Here is a 27061-nt window from a genome sequence, read left to right on the forward strand (position 1 = left end):
ACAATTTATTTCCCTTTCCTTCCCAGAAGGGCTGGCCAGATTCCCTAGGTTCCTAGTCCCTGGCAGCCTCCTCTCCAGCCCCAGCCCAGGCCAAGGACCAATCCCTGAAGACAAGTCTAAAGACTAGAGTCCCACATGCTAAGACACCCAGTTAGGACACCTGGCTCTGGACAAGCCCTGAATGTGCGCTCTACCTCTTCTGCTGTAGAGGGTCAGACCCCAGATTCCACATCAGGTACCAGATGCCTTGCGCCCAAGCCCTGCTTGCTAAAGGGTCCACTATCTCATGCCTGGTAGGCTGGCATGCTCTTCCTTCTTGTTGCCTTTTCTGGGAGTCAAGTCCTGCCCATCTGTGTCTGAGGCCCCTCCACCTGTTGGCACACTCTTCTGACACCAACTGCTTCCTCCCACCACCTGTGCCCACACTTCCGTCACTGTGCTCTACCTGCTGTTTTCTGACACATGCCTGGGTTCCTACCAGCTGTGGTCTCCACCATCATGGGTATGCTGCGCAGTGGAACGAAGGTGCTCCAGTGTCTGTGGCTAGTTGTCCCCTCACCCCACCCCTACCCATTCCAGTTCTGGTCCTTCCTGATTTGCCTGCTTCTGTTGAGGGTCATCAAGTGATCCACAGAATGAGGCAGCTTACATGATTAAAACATTTATCTCATTTACAGTAGCACCAAAAGCATGATGAATTTGACAGAAGGTGTGCAAAACTTGTACGACGAAAGCTACACAACATTGTTAACAGAAACTAGAGAAGAACTAAGTAAATGAAATCTTTACTTTTTTGTTTGTGGATTGGAAGACTCAACATTGTTAAGATGACAGTTCTCCCCAATTTGATTCAGAGATTCAACACAACCTCAATCAAAATCCTAACAGACCTTCTTATGGATATTGATAAGCTGATTCTAAAGTTATATAAAAATGTGTACAACCTAGAATAGGCAAACTTATTTTGAAAAAGAACAAAACTGGAAGACTTACATTACCTGATTTCAAGACTTACTATAAAGCTACAGTAATCAAGAAAGTGTGGTACTGGTTTAAGAAGAGACAAATATATGGATAGTGCAGAATGGAGCGTCCAGAAATAGGCCTACATATATGTATGGTCAATTGATTTTTGACAAAGTAATTCAATGGAGGAAAAGTAGTCTTTTCAACAAATGACACTAAGCAAATGTACTTCCATGTGGGGAAAAAATGAATTCAAAATGGATAACAGACCTAATCATAAATACTAAACTATAAACCTCTAAAAGAAAACATAGGAGAAAGTCTTTAGGATCTTGGGTTAGGACAAAAAAAAGCATGAACCCTAAAAGATAAAATTGATAAATGGAACTTAATCAAAATTTAAAACTCTTGCTCTTCAAAAGATACTGTTAAGAAAGTGAAAAGTCATAGACTGGGACAAACTATTTGCAAAACATATACCTGCAAAGGACATATCCAGAACATGAAGAGAATTTCTTTACTCAATAAGAAGGCAAACAATACAATAAAAAATGAGCAAAAGATTTGAAAAGACACTTCACAAAAAAGATACAAATGGCAAATAAGCACATGAAAAGATGTCAACATCATTGATTACCAGGGAAATGCAAATTAAAACCATAATGAAATATCACTACCCATTAGAATGGCTAAACTTAAAAAGACCAGTAATACCAAGGTTAGAATGGATGTGGAACAACTGGAACTCTTGTGCATTGCGGGTAGGAATGTAAGATGGTGCAACCATTTTTGAAAATATTTTGGCAATTTCTCATAAAGTTAGACATACACTTACCATACTACTCAGTAGTCCCACTCTATAGATATTTGCCAGAGAGATATAAAGATATGTGCACACAAAGACTTATCCTTGTAATAACCTTTTTTCATAATAACCCCAAACTGGAAACAACCCTAGCGTCTACCAGCGAGTGAATGGATAAACAAATTGTGAGTACAGTACTAATTCCAAATAAACAAGGGAATAATACTCATTAATAAAAAGGAACTAACTCCCAGAGAATGGGAAGATTTGCAAATCAGATATCTGACAAGGGACTTATATCTAGAATATATAAAGAATTTCTACGACTCTGTAATAAAAAGACATAACCCAATTTAAAAATGGGCAAAGGATCTGAATCAACATTCCTCCAAAGAATATATATGAATGACTAATAAACACATGAAAAGATGCTCATTTAGCAATCCGTGGGATGCAAATCAAAACCACAATGGGATACCACTTCACACCCACTAGGATGGTTATAATAAAAAAGACAGATAATAACAAGTGTTGGCGGGGATGTGGAGAGAAACTGGAAGCTTCATGTACTGCAGTAGAAATGTAAAATGATGCACCTGCTTTAGAAAACAGTCTGGCAATTCCTCAAAAAGTTATAGAATCACTGTATGACCCAGAAGTTCCACTCTTAAGTATACTGTATATCCAAAAGAAATGAAAACATATGTCCACACAAAAACTTACACAAGAATGTTCATAGCATTATTTATAATAGCCAAAAAGTTGAAACAATCCAAACCTCCATCAACTGATGAAAGATAAACAAATGTGTCAAATCCATGCAATGGAATATTATTCAGCAATAAAAAGAGAAGAGGTATTGAGTCACACTACAACACGGGTGAACATCATGCTAAGTGAAAGAAGCCAGTCATGCTGGAGTACATATTGAACCCATTTCTAACGTATGGGCTCCACAAAACCAGGCAATGAGGCTGGATTTGAGTCATGGGATACCATTTGCTTGCCCAATCTATAGCTAGAGTAGGGTTTCCTAGTCTTGGCACGACTGAAATTTTGGGTTGGTTAATTCTTGGCTGCAGGGACTATCCTGTGCATTGTAGCATATTTAGCAGTATTCTTGGCCTCGACCCACTGACGCCAGCAGCACCTGCACAGTTGTGACAACAAAAATGTCTCCAGACATTGCCATATTGGCCCCTAAGGGGCAAACTCCCCCCTGGTAGAGAAACACTGATCTACAGTGATAGCAGATCACTGACTGGGGAGGGAGGAGGAAAGGGGATTGAACAGAAGGAGGCACAAGGGAACTTTGGGTGGTAATAAAAATATTCCATATTTCAATTGTGGTAGTGATTACGCAGGTATATAAATATGTCAAAACTCTTAAATGAACATTGAAAATGGTTATGTATATTTTATGTAAATTACACCCCAGCAAATTTGACTTAAAAGCAACAAAAACGCATTAAAAAGAGGACTGCTAAAGGGAACTCAGAAAAAGAAGAGATATAATTTAGTAGGAATTATATTTAATGCCAAGCATCCTGGCAGTTAGAGCAAAGGGGGAAATGGTTTGGGAGGGAAGGGGAAAACTCTTCTTATTATTGGATAAAAGGGAGGCTCTGATTCACCCAAAGGAAAGGCATTTTGAATCCCAAATAATTCCCTGCTCTCCTCTACCTAAACGAACATTCAAAAGAAGGTCTTAGAATGTTTTCGAGAAAGCAGGTCTGCTCTCTATGTAGATAATTCTAGAAGGAATTTATTGGGTTACTCTTTAAGGAAAATAAGAAACAGATATATTTTATTGCAGTTTTGCAGAAGGAGCAGAAATATTTTCCCAGTGGTCATTTGTAATATAGAGCGAACATCAATAAAAGGCTGAGGAAATATCATTAAATTTTAATTCAGCAATGACATTTCTGTGGAGGTTAAAGTGATATGGTCCAATTATAAATTTACATCTGGTGCTCTAACCTAGAGTAAAAAGCGACACAAATGTATCTTGTACACCCTTGAACTGGTAATGGTAAGGAAGGCGTCTAAATATGGCTCCTCTAGTTAGGCCACCCCAACCCCAGCCATCGCCTATGCCAAGTTCATGCTCCCCACCTCCTCTCCCCTCAGCCTAGTGTTCCAAAATTGAGGAACACTACAGGTGATTCCAGAAGGTATGTGTCCCTCCCTCCCCCATCGGTAGAGCATTCCTATGAAAACCTTCTAAGCAAAGTGGCCTAAAGCAAAGAAGCAATTACCTTAGGACACATCTTGCTAATGGATGCACAAAATAAATCTAGATAAAGTGCTCACAGACACAGTTCAAAGCTCTGGCAGCCTGATGCTGAGACGCCGAGTGTAGTTCCCGGGGAAGGAGCCTGGCGGCGCCACTCCTATCTTGAGGTGCGCGTTGCCTCTGTAAAGGGTCTCAGCAAAACAAAAGCTGAACGCTGTTTTCGCTTTTTGCCTTTGTTCCTAAAAGCAGAAATCCTCTTTCTGTCGGTTAGCGAAAACAGGTACTCATGTAGGTCTTTCGTAAAACTGAAGCAGCCATAAAATGAGCTTTTGAAGCGGGAGATACCTGTACACGTCCCCGGACATAAGTGACCTTGAATCATGAGTGAGGAGGCGGTTTCTTTTTCAGTTCTCTTTTTCTACTTCTGATTACATCATGGAACACCTCTCAGGTGGTGGATGTGTCTCGTCTAATACTTAGCACTTGCTAATTTCTCTTTTTTAACAAAAGAAAGAGCAAAGTCTAGTTTGTTATTGGAATTTAATAACATCGGTTGGCTTTCATTCTATTTATTTTTCTAGTTAGTTATTTATGGCAAACATTTCCATTTATGGTATTGATATAATATTTCTTTTTTAAAAAATTCAAGCTTATTTAAAGAAAAATATTAAGCATCTATCTCATAGAGGATATTGTAATAAGAAAAATGGAAAGAAGGTATATAAAAATGACTCAGTTGGAGAGACAATATTCTCGACCAGGGGTCTCCAAACTTTTTCTGTAAAAGGCCTTTGGACCAGTTTGGGTTCTGTCACATATTCTGTTTTGTTTTAAGTAATCCCTTAAAACTGTAACCACCACTCTAAGCTGCTGGTGGTTTGCCCACCCAGGGTCTAAGAGCTGTGCTGTCCAATGAGGTAGCCACTAGCCACGTGTGGTTACTGAGCACTTGAAACGTGGCACTTGAAACTGAGGAACTGAAATTTTAATTGTATTTATTTTTAAGTGACTAAGGCACTATGCAGTGCAGCCAATGATTAAGGAAACATATAACTATTTCATACCAGCCTTAAAAGAAATGGCAACGGAAAAGTAACTCCCTCTCAACCTTCTTTTGACTTTCCCTGCCTCTGCAGTTCATCAATAGTTGTCAATAAATTACATTTTGACGGCAACTCATAGTCATTACAATCAGGAATAAAGCAGGGATGCCTTCTCTGACTACGATTATTAAATGATGTTTGCAATTTGCTTAAAAATGCAATAAGAAAATTAAATCCTCAAGATAAAACGGAAAAAAGAGATAAATTGTGTTATGATTGTATACCTAGAAAACCTATGAAAATTGGTAAGACAACAGATTATAAGATAAATAAAATCAAAATATTTTCTTCCTATGCTAGCAGTCAGCCACTTTGAAATAGAAACAGGAAAAGATATTGTGTTCACAATAGTGAAAACACTGGAAAACACTTATGCATAAAAAAATAAAACACTAAGAATAGTCCAGAAAAGGCAAATCTAAATATAAAGTATTTTCTCTATTTGGATCTATTTTGTTTAGAGGCTGCCCAAGGTTGGGGGTGGAAATGGGAGTAAATGCAAATGGGCTTGAGTTTTCTTTTGGGGGAGATAGAAATTTTCTAAAAGTAAATTGCATGATGGTAGCACAACCCTTTAAATATACTAATAAACAGTGAATTGTACACTTATAGTGGGTGAATTTTATTGTATATAAGTTATATCTCAATACAACTTCACACAAAAAGAGACCAAAAACAAAAAACTAAGACAGGCACAGACTCCTATAGAACTTCTCAAAGTACATAAAATAGGATGTAAACACAATGAAACAAATATATTCAGACAGGAAAAGCTAATATCATAAAATGTCAATTATCCCAAAATTAATAGATAAGTGTCATGAAATTCCTATTAGAATTCCCAAAGGGTTTATTTTGAAACAGATAATAATAGAATTGAGAAGAGTCAAGAAAATTATGGAAAGGAATACTGTGGGGTAGGTAAAGGACTTCCTTAGAAATAATAAAAGATACTATATGAAATTACTGTAATTAAATCTGTACGGTATCAGCATATGATTAGACAGAGAAGTGGAAAAGAGTATGGCAATTGGTAGCAGATTTCAATTAAATCCAACAAAAGAGATATTTCAGTTCAGCAGGGAGAAAAATGATTTACTTAATAATAGATGGTGCTGGCATCCCTGGCTATTTGTCTGGAAGAAAATTAAGCTGGCTCCCTACCTTACAGCTTATACCCAAATCTGTAATCCATCTAGAATTTATTTACATGTAAAACATAAAACAGTTAAAAATATTAGAAGAAAGCCCAGGAAAATACATGTATAACCTAGAAGCAGGGGAGACCTTTTACGTCAATCTAGAAACCCAGAAGCCATAAACGAAAAGTCACATTTCTGACCTTATAAAAATTTTTAAATGTGATATTACAGAAGATGATCTCATTTGATATAAAAATCATACCATAGAAATAAAGTCAATAAGCAATAAATAGCCTGAGAAAACATGTTTAGTGCATATGACAGCTATGAACTGTTACAAATTGATAAGAAAAATACAACCAGGAGAAAGATGGGCACAGGACATGGATAAGTGATACGTAGAAGAGCAAATCTAGATGACCCACAACATATAGAAAGATGTTCAACCTCGCCAGTAATCAAGGAGATGCAAATAAAAGTCATAATGAGGTGCCACTTCATATCCATCAGAAATGGCAAAAATTCCAGAGTGATGCCTGATGTTGGCAGGACTTGGGGGAGGAGGGGTGGGGGTTGGGAGAGGTTGCGTAGGCATTGCTGATGGAAATGCAAATTATTACACACTTTTGGGAAACAGTCTGAAAGCCTCTATTAAAATTTTAAAAAGATCTCTGACTCAGCAGCTCCACTCGTAGGGCTCCATCCATAGACAAAAAAGCACGAGAACATAAGGAGACATGTACAGAGAGTCTACTGCAGCACTGCTGGTAGGGCAAAAAAACCAGAAAACTGGAAACAAATTGAATGCCCATCAATGGGGAATGGCTGAAAACCTGTGGTACTATCCAAGGGAAAACTGTTTCTCTATTCACAACACTTCTGACACTAACCACCGGAAGCTAGTGCAGACTCTGGAAGCTAAGGGCTCAGTCCCACAAGATTGTCCCCAGCTGCAGATGCCAGTTGTCACCTGTACTTCTGACCATCCAACTATAAATCTGGGGTTCCCACAATGCCCTCTTGGAGTTTGCTAATTCGCTAGAACAGCTCACAAACCTCAGAGAAACACTTTACTTACTGTTACTGGATACAACTCAGGAACAGCCAGATGGAAGACATGCACAGGGCAAGGTGTGGGGAAGGGACTTGGAGCTTCCATACCATCTCTGGTGCACCACCCTCCCTGCACCTTGATGTGTTTACCAGTGTGGAAGCTCTCTAAACTCCTTTGGGTTTTATGAAGGTTCCATTACACAGGCATGAGTGATTAAATCACTGGGCCTTGGTGATTAACCTAATCTCCAACTCCTCTTCTCTTGCTGGAGGTGGGGTGACGGGTGAGGGGTGGGGCTGAAAGTTCCAAACCTCCATCATCTAGTTGGTTCCCTTGACAACCAGCTCCATCCTCTGAGTCACCTTATTAGCATAAGCTCAGGGAAGGTGGAAAGGGGCTTATTATGAATAACAAGACACTCCTCTCACACCAATCTCTCAGAAAATTAAGAGTTTTACGAACTCTGTGCCAGGAATTGGGAATGACGACCAAATATATATTTCTTTAATTTATATCAAAACAAAAAAGGGTAGATTGTGGACTAGGGAGCAGATATTGCATTTTTTAAAAAAAAACTTTTGGCCACGCATGTGGGATCTTAGTTCCCTGACCAGGGATCGAACCTGCGTCCCCCGCACTGGAAGCGTGGAGTATTAACCACTGGTCCACCAGGGAAGTTCCTGCTTTTTCTTTTTTTCTTTGTGGAGCACAGGCTCCGGACGCACAGGCTCAGCGGCCATGGCTCACGGGCCGAGCCGCTCTGCGGCATGTGGGATCTTCCCGGACCGGGGCCGGGGCATGAACCTACGTCCCCTGCATCGGCAGGCGGACCCTCAACCACTGCGCCACCAGGGAAGTCCCTATTTTTTTAAGATTAAAAAAAATGAAGCTTCAACAGTCACAAAAGGTGTTTCTCTGTTGGCGCAGTGGTTAAAAATCCGCCTGCCAATGCAGGAGACATGGGTTCAAGCCCTGGTCTGGGAAGATCCCACATACCGCGGAACAACTAAGCCCGTGTACCACAACTGCTGAGCCTGTGCTCTACAGCCTGCAAGCCACAACGACTGAGCCCGCGTGCCACAACTACTGAAGCCTGTGTGCCTAGAGCCCATGCTCCGCAACAAGAGAAGCCACCGCAATGAGAAGCCCGCGCACCGCAACGAAGAGTAGCCCCGGCTCGCTGTAACTCGAGAAAGCCCGCGCGCAACAAGGAAGACCCGTCGCAGCCAATAAATAAATAAGTAAATAAAATTAAAAAACAAAACAAAACAAAACAAAAAACAGTCACAAAAGGCCACATTTGATTCCATTTATATGAAATGTCCAGAATAGGCAAAGCTATAGAGATAGAAGGTAGATTTAGTGGTTGCCAGGAGCTGGTGTCAGGGAGGGGAGTGGGAAGTGATTTAGGGGCAAAGCGTTTCTTTTTGGATGATGGAAATGTTCAAAAATTAGAGAATGGTGAAATCATTGAATTGTACACATTACATGGGTGAACTTTATGGTATTTACATTGCATCTCAATAATGTTGTTAAAAAGGCTTCAAAGCTATTTCAAACTTGCATCAGGTGCTTCAAGCTAAGCCTGCAGCGCCAGCTTTAAGAAGCAGTAATAGGAAAGAATGGACACTTCAGCCTGACCCGTAAGTCGAGAAACAGGTCGGAGTGGATGTGCCAGATGTTCCAGGGTATGGTCCAAAAAAGGGACTAAAATGGGAGAATGCCCTCAACAAGCACCCTCTCCACCACCAAAACAAAACACAACAAAAACAATGGAGGACAGGTTGAAACAACTTCTGGAATAGGTTACATACATTGAAAAGGGCCACAAAATGGAGTGTTGACTACCTCCACGACTGCTTTCTAGTACATTCCTAGGCAGAGCTCTATCCCAGTCCCCCCTCCCCACCAACTTGGGCAAAACGCCCTCCCCAACTCTGCTGGACCTCCACCACAGGGGCCAGAAGTGCCCACTAGCCTGATGACTTCCATCAGCCCTGTCGGGGTCAGAGCACAGCTGCTGTCCACCTCTATCTCCCAGAAGTCAGGAGTCGGGGGGCGGGGGGAGGGCGAGCAAAGACTCAGAAAGAGAATGATAAACAAATGAAGCAGTGGGTTCATGGGGTAAAACGGGTGAAGAAAACATGGACTAGAAACAGTGATGCAGGAGAGATGTGAATTCGTTTTCTATGCTGTTTAACAAATTACCACAAACTTAGTGGCTTAAAACAACGCATCTTCATTACCTCCCTTTCTGTGGGCCAGGAGCCCTAAGTTCTCTGCTTTAGAGCCTCACAGGCTGCAGTCAAGGTGTTGGACAGGCTGTGTTCTCATCTGGAGGTCTGACTGGGAAGAACCCACTTCCAAGCTCACTCAGGTTGTTGACAGAATTCATTTCCTTATGGTCATAGGCTTCTAGCTAGAGGCCACCCAGCTCCTAGAGGCCACCCAATCTCCTGCCAAGTGGGCTTTCCCAGCACAGCCACTTGCTCATCAAACTGCGCGTCTAGAGCAAGTTTGCTAGCAAGACGACGGGGTCTTACATCACGTAACAGTCATGGGAATGACATCCCCATCATCTTTGTCGTCTTCTATTGGTTAAAAGCAAGTCACAGGAAGAGATCACACAAAGGTATGAACCCAGGAGTTTGCCTTCACAGCCCTTACAGAGAAAACATGCCCCAAAAGTAACCAGAATGCAAAACAGAATGGAACCAACACTCTACTCTACATGAGGGAACTGATTCTCCAGGAGGATCCAGAGGTCTCTTAACCCGTCATTGGAGACCAGAAAGGGCAATTACCAGAAACTTCCTGCACTGGTACAGCTCACTGGAAGTTAAATTGCCCCGGAGGTTCCTCCTCTGTGAAATGATTAAATGTTGTCTAAGGTTTTTTTTAGTCCCAATATCCTATGTTGACCCCTGGCCCACTGTAGGTGTTCAGTAAGCACCTATTCTTTGAAGGAAGGGATGAAGGAATGAGCACATGCACGCAGCGCTGTGGGAGGTTCATGATGCCTCATTAGTGCTTCTCATCTTCTGCATCCTAAGATTTAAATCAAATTTCCCTGAATAAAAATAAATACGAGGGAAAATATCAGAAATGCTATTTGCGGATCAGCAGTAGTACGTCACCCTCGCTTCCTGGCCCCAAAGCCTTTCTTGTTTTGAACGGGCTGCACATTCTGTCTCTTCAGTAGGCTTGAAAGCCCTACTCTGCAGGCTTATGTAGGGGTCCTCCACCTGGGAGTCCATATGAGAACATAAGCCCTGAGCATGAGGCCCAGAATTCTACCCTTCTCCAGTTTTCTCGAGTCTCTGAGAGGTGAGCCAGAACCAACCAGGGCTGCCAAGTTATCGTTATTGTTTATACGGGTAAAATATACACATGATAAACATTTAAAACTATAGCAATAGTGAAATGTTCCCCAGTCCCCTCCTCCAGAGACAAGCACCGTCATGGATTTTCTTGTGTTTCTTTCCAAGGAGAGTCTGTGCATATTTAAGCATATATGTATATATTTTATATCACATAAATGGCAAACATGCATTAAATATTGGTCTGCCTGCTTTCCTTTCTATTCACTGATATATACTGGATGTTGTTCTTTATCAGATCAGAAATTATCTGCCTTATTTTTTTCAAATGGCTACATAATATTTCTTTGTAAGGATGGATCATAATGTACTTAACTAGCTCACCAATGCTGAGAATTTAGGTTGGGTCTAATTTTTTTGCTCGTACAAATAATGCTGCAATAATATCCCTTCCTATTTTTCGTCGTGCACATATACTTGTACATCTTTAGGATAAATTCCCAGAAGTGGTACTGCTCGGTTAAAGGGTGTGTGCACTTTTCGTTTTGATAGATGGTGCCAAACTGCAAGTCTGCTGGTTTGAGCTGGGAAGGAATTGTGACAGTCTCAGCAGCAACATAGCACGGCTGTCACGGATCAGAGCTGCCGATAGAATCTAGTCTCCATCTCCTCACTGTACAGAGGAGGGACCTGAACCATTGTGACTGAACTTCTCAGGTGCTCTCTATTCCCTCTGCACCAGCTATCCTATTGTCCAGCCTGTTCCTTTGACAATCGTGTACTTTGACAATACTGTTCTATACCTTCATGTAGCTCAAAGCACCTAACTTTAGCACCTAGAGAATACCATTAGCTCCACTTACTGAGTGCTTACGACGTACCCACCAGGCTCCCTGCATGTTTTCCCTTGAGTCCTCCTTATAAACCTATGAGAAAGATATTAACAACCCTTTAAATCACAAGGAAACCGAGGCTTGGGAAGATTAGGTGACTTTGTCCAAGATCTCTCACGTCTAGAAAGTAGCAGAGTCAGGATTCAAACCCCATCTCTCTCCCACGTGCAAGCTCCTTCCTGGAAATTACACTGCTCCTTGCAGGCACTCAGGAAATATGTGAGAGGAGGTTTGAGCCCATCTCGAATAACAGCTCAGTGCAACTTAAGTCCAGTTACTGGATGGTTAGCAAACCTCTCCCGCTTGCTAGGCTGCTCCAACAGCCATTTCTGGTCCTGGCTATTGGCATTCTACTGGCAGATATTTAGAATTTAACTAAGTATTGGATGCTTCTCATAACTGTTTCATCTCTTTGCAACTTTCATTTTTTTCACCATGGCCAACTTTTGGTGCTACCTGCTATTGAGACAACACAATTTTACAGAATTTATTGGTAAAATTGCCTTAGCTTGGAGTCCTTTGTGCTCCAAATTATTATTACATGTCCTGTTTGTAAAATGATTGATTATCTCAGACAATTTTATTCCTACATTTACACAAGTTCTTTGATAAACAACTTGCCAGCTAAGACCGATTAGAAGGCATTCTCTGATCAGGGAACTTTGTGACACGTATTATGCATTTCAAGGAATTAACACACATTTATGCATTTCTCCTTACATGAGAGCTATCAGGTATTATGAGTAAAACTGCATCCCCCACACCAAAAGCTTTTTTTAAGGGAATCTCAATTTTCAAAAACATATTATCAGCTGGGTAATAAAATCATATGTGTGATTTTCACAAAGATGTAAACACTATCTAAAATTTTAAAAATCGGGGACTTCCCTGGTGGCGCAGTGGTTGGGAATCTGCCTGCCAATGCAGGGGACACAGGTTCGAGCCCTGATCCGGGAAGATCCCACATGCCATGGAGCAACTAAGCCTGTGCACCACAACTACTGAGCCTGTGTTCTAGAGCCCACGTGCCACAACCACTGAAGTCCACGTGCCTACAGCCCGTGCTCCGCAACAAGAGAAGCCACTGCCTTGAGAAGCTCGCGCACCACAGCGAAGAGTAGCCCCTGCTCTCGGCAACTAGAGAAAGCCTGCGCACAGCAGCAAAGACCCAACGCAGCCATAAATAAATAAATAAATATATTAAAAAATAAGGCTCCCCTGGTGGCGCAGTGGTTGAGAGTCCGCCTGCCGATGCAGGGGACACGGGTTCGTGCCCCGGTCCGGGAAGATCCCACATGCCGCGGAGCGGCTGGGCCCGTGAGCCGTGGCCGCTGAGCCTGCGCGTCTGGAACCTGTGCTCCGCAACGGGAGAGGCCACGACAGTGAGGCCCGCGTACCGCAAAATAAATAAATAAATAAATAAATAAAAATATAAAAATCGAACATAATCTAAATGTTCATCAGTAAGTAAATGTTTAAATATAGTACATTCCAATGAAATGATAGGCAGTCAATTACAAGTTTACATTTCTAAATTAGGTAGAGACGCAGAAAAGTTTTTTTCCAATGACAGAACAAAATACAAAATAGTATCCATGTTGTGGTTACACCTCTGTAAAAATTACATTGAGTATAGGGACAAGGATTTGATGAAACGCAAACATTACACTAACTGTATTAGCAAAATGGTCTAAAGTGGTTTTATAATTGATTAAATATTGGAATATACATTTTAAAGAACAAAATTAAATCCTATATTAAAAGAGATATGAAATATCTAAGTGCTTAAGGGACTCGGAGTTCAAGCAGTAAACCTAGGTTTTAAAGCAGTGATAAATCTGATCTCACTCACTTGGTTATATGAGGACAAATACCAAACATGAAAGGCCACATGACAGGAAAATATTCTTTATCAGGAACAACTTGGGCTGTGAATGGGTCTCATAAGCAAAACCCAGCCAAGTTAGGAATTCATGACTGCTTTGTTATGCTCCTTTGGTGGCAAAGGTTTCATTACCATCATCCTGTAATTGTACCTAAATCGCTGCTCTTGATCTATACTGGCCAAATTTATCACTGCCGTCTCTCCTGGGCCAACAGTGAAGACCAGCTGTGGAGAGGAGATGGGTTTGCCTATATCCACAATCTGGTTAGAGGCTACTGCTCATATCTTTGTGCCTCATCTTTATCGTTTTTTAGTAGTTGCAGGGGTTTTTCTGTTATAATCACATTGTAATGGGAACTATACTCAATATTTTCTAATAACCTATAAGGGGAAAGAATCTGGTTGGTTTTTTTGGGGGGAGAGGTGGGCGGGCACCGTACCACATGGCATGTGGGATCTTAGCTCCCTGATCAGGTATGGAACCCACACCCCCTGCAGTGGAAGCGCAGAGTCTCAACCACTGGACCACCAGAGAAGTCCCAGGGAAAGAATTTGAAAAAAGAATGTGTGTGTGTGTGTGTGTGTGTATACATATATATATATGAATCAGTTTGCTGTACACCTGAAACTAACACAACATTGTAAATCAACTCTACTTCAATTACAAAAAGAGGAAAAAAAGAAAATAAATAAATAAGATTAACACCCCCCATAACATGTGCGTTTTAAGTCTTTTTAGAAAAACCCACAAAAAATGAGATGCTATACTTCTAATTCCCAAATAAGAAATATGAACTTTGCAATTACAAGCTGACACTTTTTTTGGGGGGGTGGGGGGGGTACGCAGGCCTCTCACTGCTGTGGCCTCTCCCGTTGCGGAGCACAGGCTCTGGACGTGCAGGCTCAGCGGCCATGGCTCACGGGCCTAGCCGCTCCGCGGCATGTGGGATCTTCCCGGACCGGGGAACGAACCTGTGTCCCCTGCATCGGCGGCGGACTCTCAACCACTGCGCCACCAGGGAAGCCCTACAAGCTGACTCTTTTGAGGCGTTTTTTAAGCCACAGAAATCACACAATTCACAACTGCTATCTGACTCAATACAAGAAATCCAAAATAGTTAACCGAATAAATCTCACTTGTTAATCTTGTTCAAGGCTGACAGGACATCTCTGGAATGATCTCTGGACCCATGTTGCAATTATAATCTGATTCTCAGCTTTTCCTTAAGAAACAGGAGTAAGGAAATTGCTGTAGCAAGACCAAGGCTGAAGCACATCCTTGGTCTTTAGTTTAGAAATGTTCACTTCAGCTACTGTAGAACAGTCAGACACAGCTAAAGTTCTAATTTTTTTGCTGAAGAATAAGAGTTGAAAACCAACCTCTGATCAAGCCACTAAATTATGCCAGCATTTAGGGCTTCTAAAAACAGTTTAATCACAGCGTTGCATGCCTTGGGATTGACTTTTTAAAAAAAAATTTCACCATTAATCTTACTATTTGGTGTGGTCTACTAAAACACAACATATGCATATCCTTGACCTGAATTCTACTCCTAACTATATACCCAAGAGAAACACACACTTGTTCACAAAAGACAGGTACTAGAATGGTCACAACAGCACTATTCATGATAGCACCAAACTAGAAGCTAGCCAAATACCCATTAACAACATAATGGATAAATAAATTGTGGTACATTTACACAATGGAATGCTATATAGCAATGAAAATGAGCATACAAAATGCAACAAACGTAACACTGAGCAAAAGAAGCCCCTTTTTGAAAGAGTACCCACTATCTGATTCCATCTATAAAAAGTTCAAAAATAGGCAAAGCTGATCTATGCTGATAGGGGTCAGAGAACTTGGAGGAAGAGCAGTGACTGGGAGGGGACTTGAGGGGGGTTTTGGGATATGCACTGGTAAGCTGTTTCTTCATCAGGTGCTGATGACATGGCCATGTTTAGTTTGTGAAAATTCAGTAAGCTATACACTTATGATTTGTATACTTTTCTGTATGTGTTATACTTTACTAAAAAGTTTATAAAATAAAAATATTTTTAAAATACACTCTCAATCCCCAATGTTACTGTTTTATGTATGTGTGTGGCCCAAATATTTGGCAGTATGCCAAACTTAAAACATTCCGAGTAACTTTCTTAAAGTTGAGTTTCATGTCTGTTGGAAACAGGAGCAAAAAGGCATTAAAGGAAAAACTTGGGAGCTACATTTGATTTTTTTTTTTTTTTTTTGCGGTATGCGGGCCTCTCACTGTTGGAGCCTCTCCCGTTGCGGAGCACAGGCTCCGGACGCGCAGGCTCAGCGGCCATGGCTCACGGGCCCAGCCGCTCTGCGGCATGTGGGATCTTCCCGGACCGGGGCACGAACCCGTGTCCCCTGCATCGGCAGGCGGACTCTCAACCACTGCGCCACCAGGGAAGCCCTACATTTGAATTTTATAACAGAATGAATATATTGATCTACAAAGACGAAAATCTGGTTGAAGCACTAAAAATGGGAAAGGAGGCGACTTCTCTATAAATAGTGGTCATGCTCTGCGGAAGGACAAAGGGAAGGACAGGACCAGACAAAAGCAGGGAGAATAAAGACCAAAGGCCTGAGAAATTAGAGGGAGCCCATGGCGGATTTGAAATCAACAAAGGGAATGCTTGTCAGTGGACAACAAAGGGACACAAATATGGTGTGACTGAGTCCTGGGCACTGCTACTGTGTACAGGACACATTCACAAGGAGTTGAGGCAGTGACAGGTCCAAAAATCTTTGCTAAAGCCAATGAAAATGGGTAGATGTTGGGAGGTGGGGAGGTCAATTCAGAATGCAGATATTCTCCTGTCTTTTTTTTTTTTGGCTGCGCTGAACGGCACACAGGATCTTAGTTCCTGACCAGGGATCGAACATGTGCTCCCTGCCGTGGAGGCGTGGAGTCTTACCCACTGGGCCACCAGGGAAGTACCTCTCTTGTTTTGATTCAAGAGAGTCTAGTCATTCATAAAACCTCAACCTCACTTGGGCCAAATGATTTTAAATTTAAGTGGGGAGTTAGAGATCTCAGTGGCTGGAAAATCCTGTAAAGTATCATCTCAATCTTCCGGTTGGTCATTCTTTCAATATTATCCACTGAATGCTTGCTCTGAGCATTATTTTGTGCTAGAAGCCACATGGATGAAAAAAGAGGTCCAAATTCTATTTTCAACAAGGTAAGGCCCACCATTTTGCAGTGGGATAAATAGCCCATTGCTAAATTCTTTAGTTTATTGTAAATCTTATACCCAACAAGTAAGCTTCTGATCCTGGGGTAGTGTTTAAAAGCACGGACCTGGGGCTTCCCTGGTGGCGCAGTGGTTGAGAGTCTGCCTGCCAATGCAGCGGACACGGGTTCGAGCCCTAGTCCGGGAAGATCCCACATGCCGTGCCGCAACTGGGCCCATGAGCCACAACTACTGAGCCTGCGCGTCTGGAGCCTGTGCTCCGCAGCAAGAGAGGCCGCGACAGTGAGAGGCCCGCGCACCGCGATGAAGAGTGGCCCCCACTTGCCACAACTAGAGAAAGCCCTCGCACAGAAACGAAGACCCAACACAGCCAAAAATAAATAAATTAATTAATTTAAAAAAAAAACAAACCACGGACCCTGTGATAGTTTTTTGTGTCAACTTGGCTAGGTTTTAGTAGTCAGTTTTTCAATCAAACACACATCTATACGTGTTGCTGGGAAGGTATTTTATAGATGTGGTTAACATCCACAGTCAGTTGACTTTAAGATTTTCCCCAATAATGTGGGTGGGCCTCATACAATCAGTTGAAAGACCTTAAGAGAAAAACTAAGGTTTCCCAGAGGAAGAAGAAATTCTGCCGTAAGACTAACCATTATGGGGCCCACGTAACCTCAGCTCCCACATGAAAGCTTCCAGCCCTCTGGCCTGCCCTACACACATCAGACTCGCCAGCCCCCACAGCCACATAAGCCAATCCTTATTGGTTCTGTTTCTCTGGAGAACCTCGACTTATACGGACTCTGAGCAGGCCCTTTGGGTTCGAAGCTTGGCTCTGCCACTTCTCTAGCTGGCTGGTTTCTGTACCTCCGTTGCTTCATCTGTAAAGTGGGAATAATGACAGTACCGTACTTAACTCACAGGAACTAGAACAACCCCTCACACAGAGTTAAGTGTTTTGAAAATGTTTGTTAAATAAGTAATTCTGTGCTGCCAAATTTATTTCTTAGCTGGAAAACTTGAGCTAAGAAATAAACTCAACAATTTTTATTCCCAACAACTTGCCACCAACCAAACATGATCGCTCTTTCCCACACCAAGAACAGAACATCCTCGGAACAACAGCGTCTCACCAGTTATGGATGCCTGATTGTCCTTTAGATGGTGTAGGAGCAGGGTGAGTTGCCAGGCCAACTCTATACACAGGGACAATTTGGCAAAGCTGGGGTCAGAGCACTTCTGGAACATTCTTAACTCTGCAAGTTCTCAGCTGCTCAAAACAGCTGTGTTTAAAGAGGCTCAGACTCAGCACAGAGCTATTCCTACTATTTATAAGGGTGGGAGCTTCAGAAAGGTGTCCTAATCATTCTTTCTGTTCCCACTATCGATCCCTACAGCAGCTTGCTCCAGACCCTGGTGATATCCGCACCGGCTTGCCCCGGATGAAAGATTAAATGGGGAATCAAAATGTTTTTATGGGCATACATTCTGGGGTAAGGGTATGACGATGGTGCTGATGGTGCTAACTAACATGTATCGAGCACTTACTAGGCGCCAGACTCTGGTCTCAGTGTTATACATATATTAACTCATATAAACCTCATTGTACAGAAGAAGAAACTGAGTCCCTGAGAGAAAAATAACTCATCTAAGGAGAGACGGACAGAAAGTGGCAGGGCTCGGATTTGACCCCAGGCTTCCTGGCTCAGACCAAGGCTCTCCCTCCTGTGTACATTGTCTCTGAGTCTGGATTGTGAGGAGGGAGTCGAGGTGGGAGGAGACAAGGGAACGAGCACAAAACTGGGCTGTGATTGATGAGAGGGTATGGGAGGGTCAGGGGATGCTATGGTTAAGTCCATTTATTTTAAATGGAAGAAATTTCGAAGATTGAAACAGAACAAACCATATACAATATTCTTTCACAAATTTTTTTTGTTAAAGTATATAATGTGTCTGCTTTTATACATATATATCAAAGTTCATTAAAGATTCATACCACAGTATTTGAACCTTTCATCTTCATATAAAAAATTTAAGACAAAGTGATCTTGAAATTACGTCTTATTTATTCACTAGCAGTGCAAGAAAATCAAACACCTTCTTGTTATTCTCATTTGACTTTATTTTATACCAACTTCTCCCTACAGGTTCTCACACTGACAAAGATTTCCTATATTATTATTCTTCTATAAGCTCCTGTCAACTAAGTCTTAGAAGACTTTTCTGAAAAAATTTTCTTATAGCTCAGAAAACAAAAATGTATGAACAGGATCAGATTCTATCAGAATTTGTTTAGTTTTGACACCAGAAGGATAACTTACATACTCTTTTCTAATAATACCAACTTCTCTGGCTCTCAATATTTATCTAAATCCTAATTTACCCCAGAGATTTGTCCACAGTTGTGATGGCCTTTGGCCTACAGTTCCCTGGAGCTGAATTCTGTGTCAGAGGAGCAGTTATTATTAAGGAGGGAGAATTCTTAGATATCCATGGCAGGACAAGGAGAGGTGGAGGTACCACAGATGAAGCCACACCAAGTCTTCAAACCAGATTTTGGCCAGTTGTGCAGAGTTGCCTGAGTAACTGTTTCCAGAGGTGGAAACGTGCAGTGCATTGAGAATACTGAAACCACTCTGGCTTACATCTACATCTTGGAGAGGCTATGCTGAAAACAGCCAGTTGTTCATGTCCCTAGCTGAGCTCCCCAAGGGCACCCTGGAATTCTGGGTACATAAAGTCCTTCTCTGGAGCCACTCGTCTCTCCCCTCTGTCTCCCAGGCATTTTCACAGGAGGTGGGAGGGGGGCGTGCTGACTTCTCTCTATCTTCCCCATAGAAATGGGCTGGTCATACTGGCATCCCTCATCTATGAACTGACTCCCCATGGGGAAAAAATTGGGTTGGATATTCACACAGTGCTTTCACAGGATTACACCCTTAAATCCATAAGTTCCTTCAAGAAGAATAAACCAACAAAACATTCCCTCCTGAAACTTTTCCTTTGGGAAATGACATGAAAACACACTTCCCATTTGAGCTTTTTCATAAGAAAAAACTTTCAGCATCAGATTTTGGGTGTTCTAATACTGAGATTCCTGGTTTTCACTCACTCTGGAGATAGATAGGTCTATTAATTTAATTAAACACATCCAATGAACAACATTCCAGCTAGTCCTTTGTAAATTCTGAGAGGCACCTCCTCAAAGCACCATCCTTTAAAAGCAGCAGGATATAGCTTACTGCTGCTGCCACTGGGTACAGCCCAGATGGGAGGACCTCACGTTGGCAGCAACCATACGTTTTGGGCAAGAGCCAACAGTCACATCACAGTCCCTCACCTTATGCATCAACCTGAGTAAAACCTAGAGGTTTCAAGGCTAGGCTAAGAGAGCCGAAAGGCTCATCGGTCAAATTCATGCCAAATATGTCACACCGATTTGTCCTATGATGCTCTGACTGTCATTTAGCCAAGCTTCCTCCACTCCTGGAACAAAAATGCTTCTGCCTTGCTTTTTTTTTGTTTTTCTTTTTTTTAAATGAATGACCATTTAAAAGTATAAATCTATGCTAAAGAGTCACCTTTAATATCAGCTAAACAATCATCAAAGAAAACCTATCAAACAGAATGCTACTTTCTGGCTGTCACTTCACATGTCAAGACGCTGCGCGCGGCGTGAAAGATACTTAGACAGCAAGCAAGACTATGAGTGCATGGAAAGCTCTGTTGAACCCCTTTTTGTGTTTGCATTTCTGTCCATCTGCTTTCCCATGGGCAAGGAGATGCCTCTTATCATAGAGCCATCCCTGTCTTAGGTCATCAGACAATACCAGCCAAAACTGCAGGATGGATAAGCTGGCTTGGGTGTGGTCACTGGCAAAGGGAAGCACTGGTCCCCTGGCTGCCGGCTCTAAGGCCAGGAGTGGCACCCGTGGCGGGTAATCTCCACGACAGCTTCTCCCCATTTTACCACAGTCCGCACCGGCCCTAACTACTCCCTCTAGGAACACACAGCAGACCTTCGAGGTGGGCCGCCTCGCCAGACAAAGCCGGCTACTCAGGGAGCCCGCTCAGTACCGAGGCAACCTCCACAGGTCGCCCCAGACCGTCTTGGTGGTTGGTCAACAGCAAGGGGCAGGGGGCGGTGCCGCAGCCAGAAGGTACCAAACCCAGGGGCGGCGTCTGTCTGCCGGTGCCACAGTCTAGGGGGACGCGCGACTCACACCAGGGAATTAACGGCGGGGCTCGGTTCCCCAACACAAACCCCAAGAGACGAGCACGTGCCCTGTGATTTCTCCGGGAGCATTTTCTGCACCAGAAAACTGCGCACTTCATTTCTGGGGTGGGGGGGCGGCCCTAGTTCGCTGTCGGGCGGATACCAGTGTCGGCTATTGTTCTCCGGGTCTGTCGGGCGGGAGGCGTCCCTCATTCTGCCTCCCTGGCAGCATCTGCCACTGGACCAAGCCTTTCAGCTCTGCGAAGAAAAGGGTGTGCCTGCGGCGCTGCGGATTATCTCAAAACCCTAAACGAGTCCCTATGGGCTGGTGTCAAGCCGGGAGACAAAGCTCCTCGCGGGGACAGCCAGTTCGGTCCCGGATCCGCCATCCTGGGTCCGTCGCCCGGTGCAAGAGCCACGCCCAGCCAGCCACAGGACAGCCAGGCCCATCGCCAGAGCTGAGGGTCTTCAGGCCCGAGACCCGCGACCCCAGCTGCCTGCCCCTCCCTTCCCCGGAGACCTCCCTCCCCAGGGAGACCCCTCCTCCTCACCGCGCTGGTCTCCTCCTCCCCAGCGTCTACCCGCCTCAAACCCAGGCAGTCTCCACCCTCCAGCATCCCTCCTCCCCTCCACATTCTTCGTCAGCCCCAGCCTCGCCTCGCGCCACCTGCTCCAAGCTCCGTCCCTCCCTCCTCAGACCCTTCCTTTTCCTCCTCAAACCCTAGTCTCCAGTTTACCCCTCTTCCCAGATCCAGTCACCTGTCCCCACCCAGCTTCCCTATCTCCCATTTCCCCCATCTATGCTCAAACGCAGGCCTCTCCTCCGCCTCTCTCCATCTCAGCTTCTCTCCAGCTCGGACTCCTGCCTCCTCCCCGGGCCTGGGGCGTCGACGTCTCTCGCTCGCCAAGATCGATGCAGCCAGAAGGGCTCCCGCGCTGGGCTCAAGCGAAGGGACCCAGCTTGGCGCCCGCCGAGAGGGCCGGGCCGCAAAAAAGCGGCCTTTGTCGTTCAGACAGGTGCCTCGGAGGCGGCTGGCGAATCGTCCTCAGGCGTCCGCTCCGTTAGCCGGACGGGTGGACGGGCCGCCGGGTCCGGTTCAGGCTGGGCAAACCCCAACCCGGAGGGGAGAGGGACAGAGGGTGTCTGCGGATGGGAGTGGGGGCAGAGGACGGCGCCGATCTAAGACTGGGGCCGGACGGGCCCACGGCCAGCAAGCCCCCACCCAGCCTTCCAGCTATTCACTGTGCCTCGACGACTGAGGCTGGGCGTCTACTGTGTGCTAGGAGTGAACCCCCTTCAACCAAGCTGCCTCCTCACCCCAGTTCTTTGCAATCCCACGAGCACCTATTAAACGCCTACTATGAGCAAGGCACCGCTCGGCGCTCTGGGAGCTCTGTGGGCTTACAAAGAGGAACCGATTCGGGCCCCAGTTTAGCCCGGGAAGGCTGCCGCCATTCCCAAACCACACTTCCCGCCGCGTCCCCCGCAGCCGGGCCCCTAGGCGCACCCGGACCCCGGCCCTATTGTGCGCCTCCCAGAGAAACAGAGACTGTGTGAGATGGATGTCCCAGCCCGGGGAGAATAAGCCCACCGCCCACCCTGCCATCACCCACTCCTCCGGGATGCCGCGGCTGCGAGGGTCCGTCGGTTGGTGGGTTCTCCTCCGGTCTCGCCGCGGCGCCGGAGCTGCGGGTGCTCGGGGCGGCGGCGGCTGCACGCTCGCTCGCTCGCTCGATCGCCGCCTTGGCGCGCCGGGCGCTGGAGTCAGAAGCCGCGAGCAGGGGAGGGGTCTTGGGTGGAGGCTGGAGGCGTCCTCGGCCAATCACTGAAGCGACGGCTCCTCCCCAGAGCTCCCCACCTCTCGCTAGCAGGTTAGGGAGAGGCGGGGACCGGCGGCGCCTGGCATCCTCGGCGCCTCTCGCGGCTGCCGCTTTGGGACTACAACTCCCGACAGGCCCTGCCGCAGGGCCAGGGTCCGAGAGGGGACGGAGGACGCAGCCCGAGAACCCGCCGACCTCCTGGCGCCCTTCTCCGCGTTCCTTTGGATTTCCATGGTGACTCAAGGCACTTCACAAAGCCCGGGCGCTTGGACGCGCTGATGCACGGGTCCCCTGGGACGGCTACCGCCTCCCCTCCCCCTGCAGGACCCCACCCGAGGGGCTGAAACAATGCCCTAGTCGCCTCTCCCGGGCTGCTGCCGGGCTTCCCCTTCCCTGCAGGCCGGGCTAAGGCCGCCTGGTTCCCGCCAAGACCCAGTCCGACGCCTTCGAAATGGGCGCCCGGCTGAATTGCAGGATGGAGAGGGCGGGGGTGTAGTTGTAAGAAAATGTTCTCACGTACAACGTGGAAGGCCACTCGGGGCCGCCTAAGTTCGCATCTGCACCCTCTGGGGCCTGGAACCCGGAGTTCATAATCTCGGCCAGCGCTTCTCCATCCAGAGCTCTCAGGTCTAGCTGCCTGTCCTATTTCTGACACCTCCTTTCAGGGCGTGGTGAAGACGCTGTAAGTGTTTTATAATTCAATTTACATTAGCATCACCTTTTTTCTTCACGTTTTGAATACACACAGAATTTAACAAAATCAACAAGTCTAAAGAAGAGAGAGGATCACCATGCCTTTACAACCTCCCTGATTCCCTCAGTCCTTCACCGTTTATCTGTTATTTCAGTAGTTGTAATAATGGCTTAGATATGGTTTAGTAATTTGCCTCTTTTCACTTATTGTCACTCCAAAAGCGTTGCTATTGATACGGTGTTAAAATGCAGCATTGAGTCCTCACTCCAACCCCATACCGGGGTCCCTGGGGAACCCCAAGGGGCTGCTGTAGAAGCCCCTCCCCTGCCGGGCTCCTGGGAAGGGGTGAAGAGGAGGGAGTTCCCTGGCTGTAGCCGCACAACCATGGCCCTGAGAGATGTTTCTCTCTGCAGGATATATTCAAACAAAACGATGCTTCACTACTCCGGAGGGTCCCTCCTCCCCATCTCAGCAAAATCTACCCGGGCCCCGGGCCCCCGCAGAGCCCACCGAAGTGAGGTCGCCTTAGGCCACTTGCTCAGTACTCCTCTGCGGTGGGCTCAGGGCCTGGAGCAGGCCAGGCTGGCATTTGGGCCTCACTTCTGGATTACCACCATAGAATCTCCACTTCTCCTGGGAGGAAGGTTTACTTCTTTGCCCCCTCTCACATCGTAAGCTTATGCAGGGAGCCCCCAAATGAGCCTAGGGACTACCTCAAAGCATCCCCAACCCAGAGGAGCATGGGGATGTGCCTGTGAAAACCAGGGGGGCGTGGGTCCTCCTTCCCGCGCTGCTCCAGCTTGGGGCACTGCCGTAGGGATTCCCCCAGGCTGGCCAACTTCTGCGCTGACCCAGGGGTTTAGGTAAAATGGGTTGAGCTGGAGGGAGGTGGAATGGAGCCCAGAGGCGGCTTACCGCAGCTGGGTCTGCTGGAAAGTTCCAGGCCGCACATTTTGCCTAAAGGGAGAGGAAGCCCTCTAGTGGCAGTAAGCTTTTTCTGCAGCATTTAGTGAACCTCATGTTTGGATTCCTGCTTCCTTGCTTTACTGGGCCTACCTCCCTTGGTCAAAAAAGAAATGCCTGGAGGTTATTTTCAGGCTTGGGACATTGCTGAAAGTCGCACCCAAACCTGAGGTTGTAAATAGCCCCGGTAGTTGATTTTAGTTGTATTTATTTATTTTTAATTTAGGCTCTCTCTTGGGAAGTAGAAGGAACGCAGGGCTTGGGGGGGTCACACATCTTTCTGGACATTTGACCTTGGGAAAGTTACTTCGTCCATCTGAACCTTAGCTCCCCACAGAGCATGGGGACCATAATATATTCTTTTAACTTTGCTGAGATAATTACATGAGGAAATGCATATAAAAAGGCATAGCAAAAAAAAAAAAAAAAGGCATAGCACACTACCTGACATATAGCATGTACTCAACAAATGTAGCTATTATTGTTCATTTATTCAGCAATAGTTGTTGAACAGTGTGAGGGATATAAGAATATGACACTCCCATTATAACAACCGCAAAAGGCAGTATGCTGTCACTTTTATTGTAAAGCTCCTATGACCAACTGAGGTGAAGTGCAGTGTCAATTCAGACAAGAGAAAACTCAGTTCTGAACAGCTCGTCAGAGAATGGAGGCACTGAATTTGGATTTCACTTGGATATTGATTTCCTGAAGGGTTCTAAGCAGAGGTCTGAGATTCCAGGATGAAGGAGTAAAAGTTTGTGGATAGAGAAGCTGAGGGGTGTTTGGAAGACAGCTGAAGATCCCACCATGGCTTGAAAGTCCAGACCATGAATGGGAGTGGTGGGAAGAGAAGGAGGACGGCAAGGTAGACTGGAGTCGGGGCCAGGCTTCACACAGCTCAGGGCTACTGGTTTTTATGAGAAAATGTGTTTGAGGTTCCAAATTGCCTTAACAGCAAGCTTCTGAATAATGGGCAAGTGAAGGGCTACCATAAAAGGGGTAGGAGGAAAGAGTAGTAGGTATTTTTAGAACACATTTGACCCTTCCCCCTGCACATGGCAGGTAGCACTGCTCATCTCTTGCAGATGAGGAGATCCAGGTCCGGAGAGTCACACCCTCTAAGTAGCAGAACTATGGTTCCCAGCCCCATCTCCCGGATGCAAAGCTGAACGCTTCCTGCTCCAGCACGCCCTCCCCTACAACCCACCAGAAGGTGACAGGCTGTGGTGACCATGAATGACCAGCTCTCAAGGGGAGGCAAGCCAAGTCATCGGCACCCAGATATTCCTCCTGCAGTTTCAACCTGTTCCTCCTCGAGGTGCTCTCTGAGAAGGGGTGTGCTCCAACATTCCTGAGGACCTTTGTGTTAAATTTCTTCCTTGGCCTTCTCTTTTCACCTCTTTTCCCCCTCATACTTCTCCATAACAACCCTACTCTGGAGTTCATGTTGTGAAGTCTACGTAGCCGTTAAAAAAATTGTGAGCCAGCAGTCAAACCTCTATGTTCAGGGCTTCCCTGGTGGCGCAGTGGTTGAGAGTCTGCCTGCCGATGCAGGGGACGCGGGTTCGTGTCCCGGTCCGGGAAGATCCCACATGCCACGGAGCGGCTGGGCCCGTGAGCCATGGCCGCTGAGCCTGCGCGTCTGGAGCCTGTGCTCCGCAACGGGAGAGGCCACAACAGTGAGAGGCCCGCGTACCTCAAAAAAAAAAAAACCCTCTATGTTCAGGTCAGGGCCACGGGGCAGGGGCCAAAAAGGAGTCAGGAAGATGGACAAGTGGACACTGAGAGGGAGAGAGAGAGAGAGAACAGAGGAAGCATGAAGATGATTAGATACACAAACAGGAACAAAGGGGAATGAGACTGGGAGAGTTTCAGACCCCAGAGCTGTGGCCACCCAGCCTGACACGGAGACACAGGAGAGGAGAACTGGGGAGGCTGGGGGTGGCGGTGCTTGAGCTGAAAACAGCAAAGTAAATTCCAGCGGCTTATCACTACCCTTGAAATGCTGATGAGCTCTTCAAAAATTTAAATTGTTCCTTCTAGCCTTGGAAACCTTTTATTTTCCTCATTTATTTTTCAATTTCAAAGTTTAGTTTTGAAATCAAAGTTTGTCTTCTCTTGGAACCAGAAGGAATCACTGGATGATTCCAGCTGCCCTGGCCCCATTGTGGAAACCTACAATTTTAAACTTGCATTTTTTTCACACACATGTAGAGATTCTTCAAGCCTAAAGGAACCTAGAAATTGCATCGTCTCACAATGTCAACATTATACAGATAAGGATAGGGAGACTTTGTTTTAAGCCATTTTCTCCCTTAACAAATAAAATTCATCTGGGTATTAGAAAGAATAATAGGACAAGAAACACAACTCAAATATACACAATCACCTTCAGAGAACAGAAGAGTTACTCTAAGAGCCAGATCTTCAATCATCTTTTTGTTTCCCACCCGTCACCCTCTACAACACAATGCTTGAACCCTTGACCAGGGCTGAGAAGCTGAGACTATTGGAAAGAATCCCCTCACTCCGGCCACCAAGTTGGGTTTTCATTTATAAAATGAGTCCAAAGAAATACAACAATAAAAAAATATACCCATTACTGCCTTTATCTGATTTTTTTCTGCAACTTTTTTATGAAGCCAGCCCTTCTGTTGAGCTAGTTTTTCCTCTGTAGTTGCATTAATCAGAACCTATCTCAATAGGAATTAAAGCAAATATTTATCTAG

General features: G+C 45.2%; 1 protein-coding gene across 1 annotated transcript in view; it reads right to left on the reverse strand.

Annotated features, from left to right (window-relative positions):
* DPYSL5 (dihydropyrimidinase like 5) overlaps nucleotides 1-22586 on the reverse strand; it is an 85993-nt gene extending 63407 nt beyond the window's left edge. Inside the window, exon 1 of the mRNA XM_079941024.1 lies at nucleotides 22466-22586. The gene's annotated coding sequence lies outside the window, so the exon portion shown is untranslated. The remainder of the gene's footprint in view (nucleotides 1-22465) is intronic.
* Nucleotides 22587-27061: the final 4475 nt, after the last annotated feature.

Source organism: Stenella coeruleoalba, assembly GCF_951394435.1.
Source record: "Stenella coeruleoalba genome assembly, chromosome: 13".
NCBI lineage: Eukaryota > Metazoa > Chordata > Mammalia > Artiodactyla > Delphinidae > Stenella > Stenella coeruleoalba.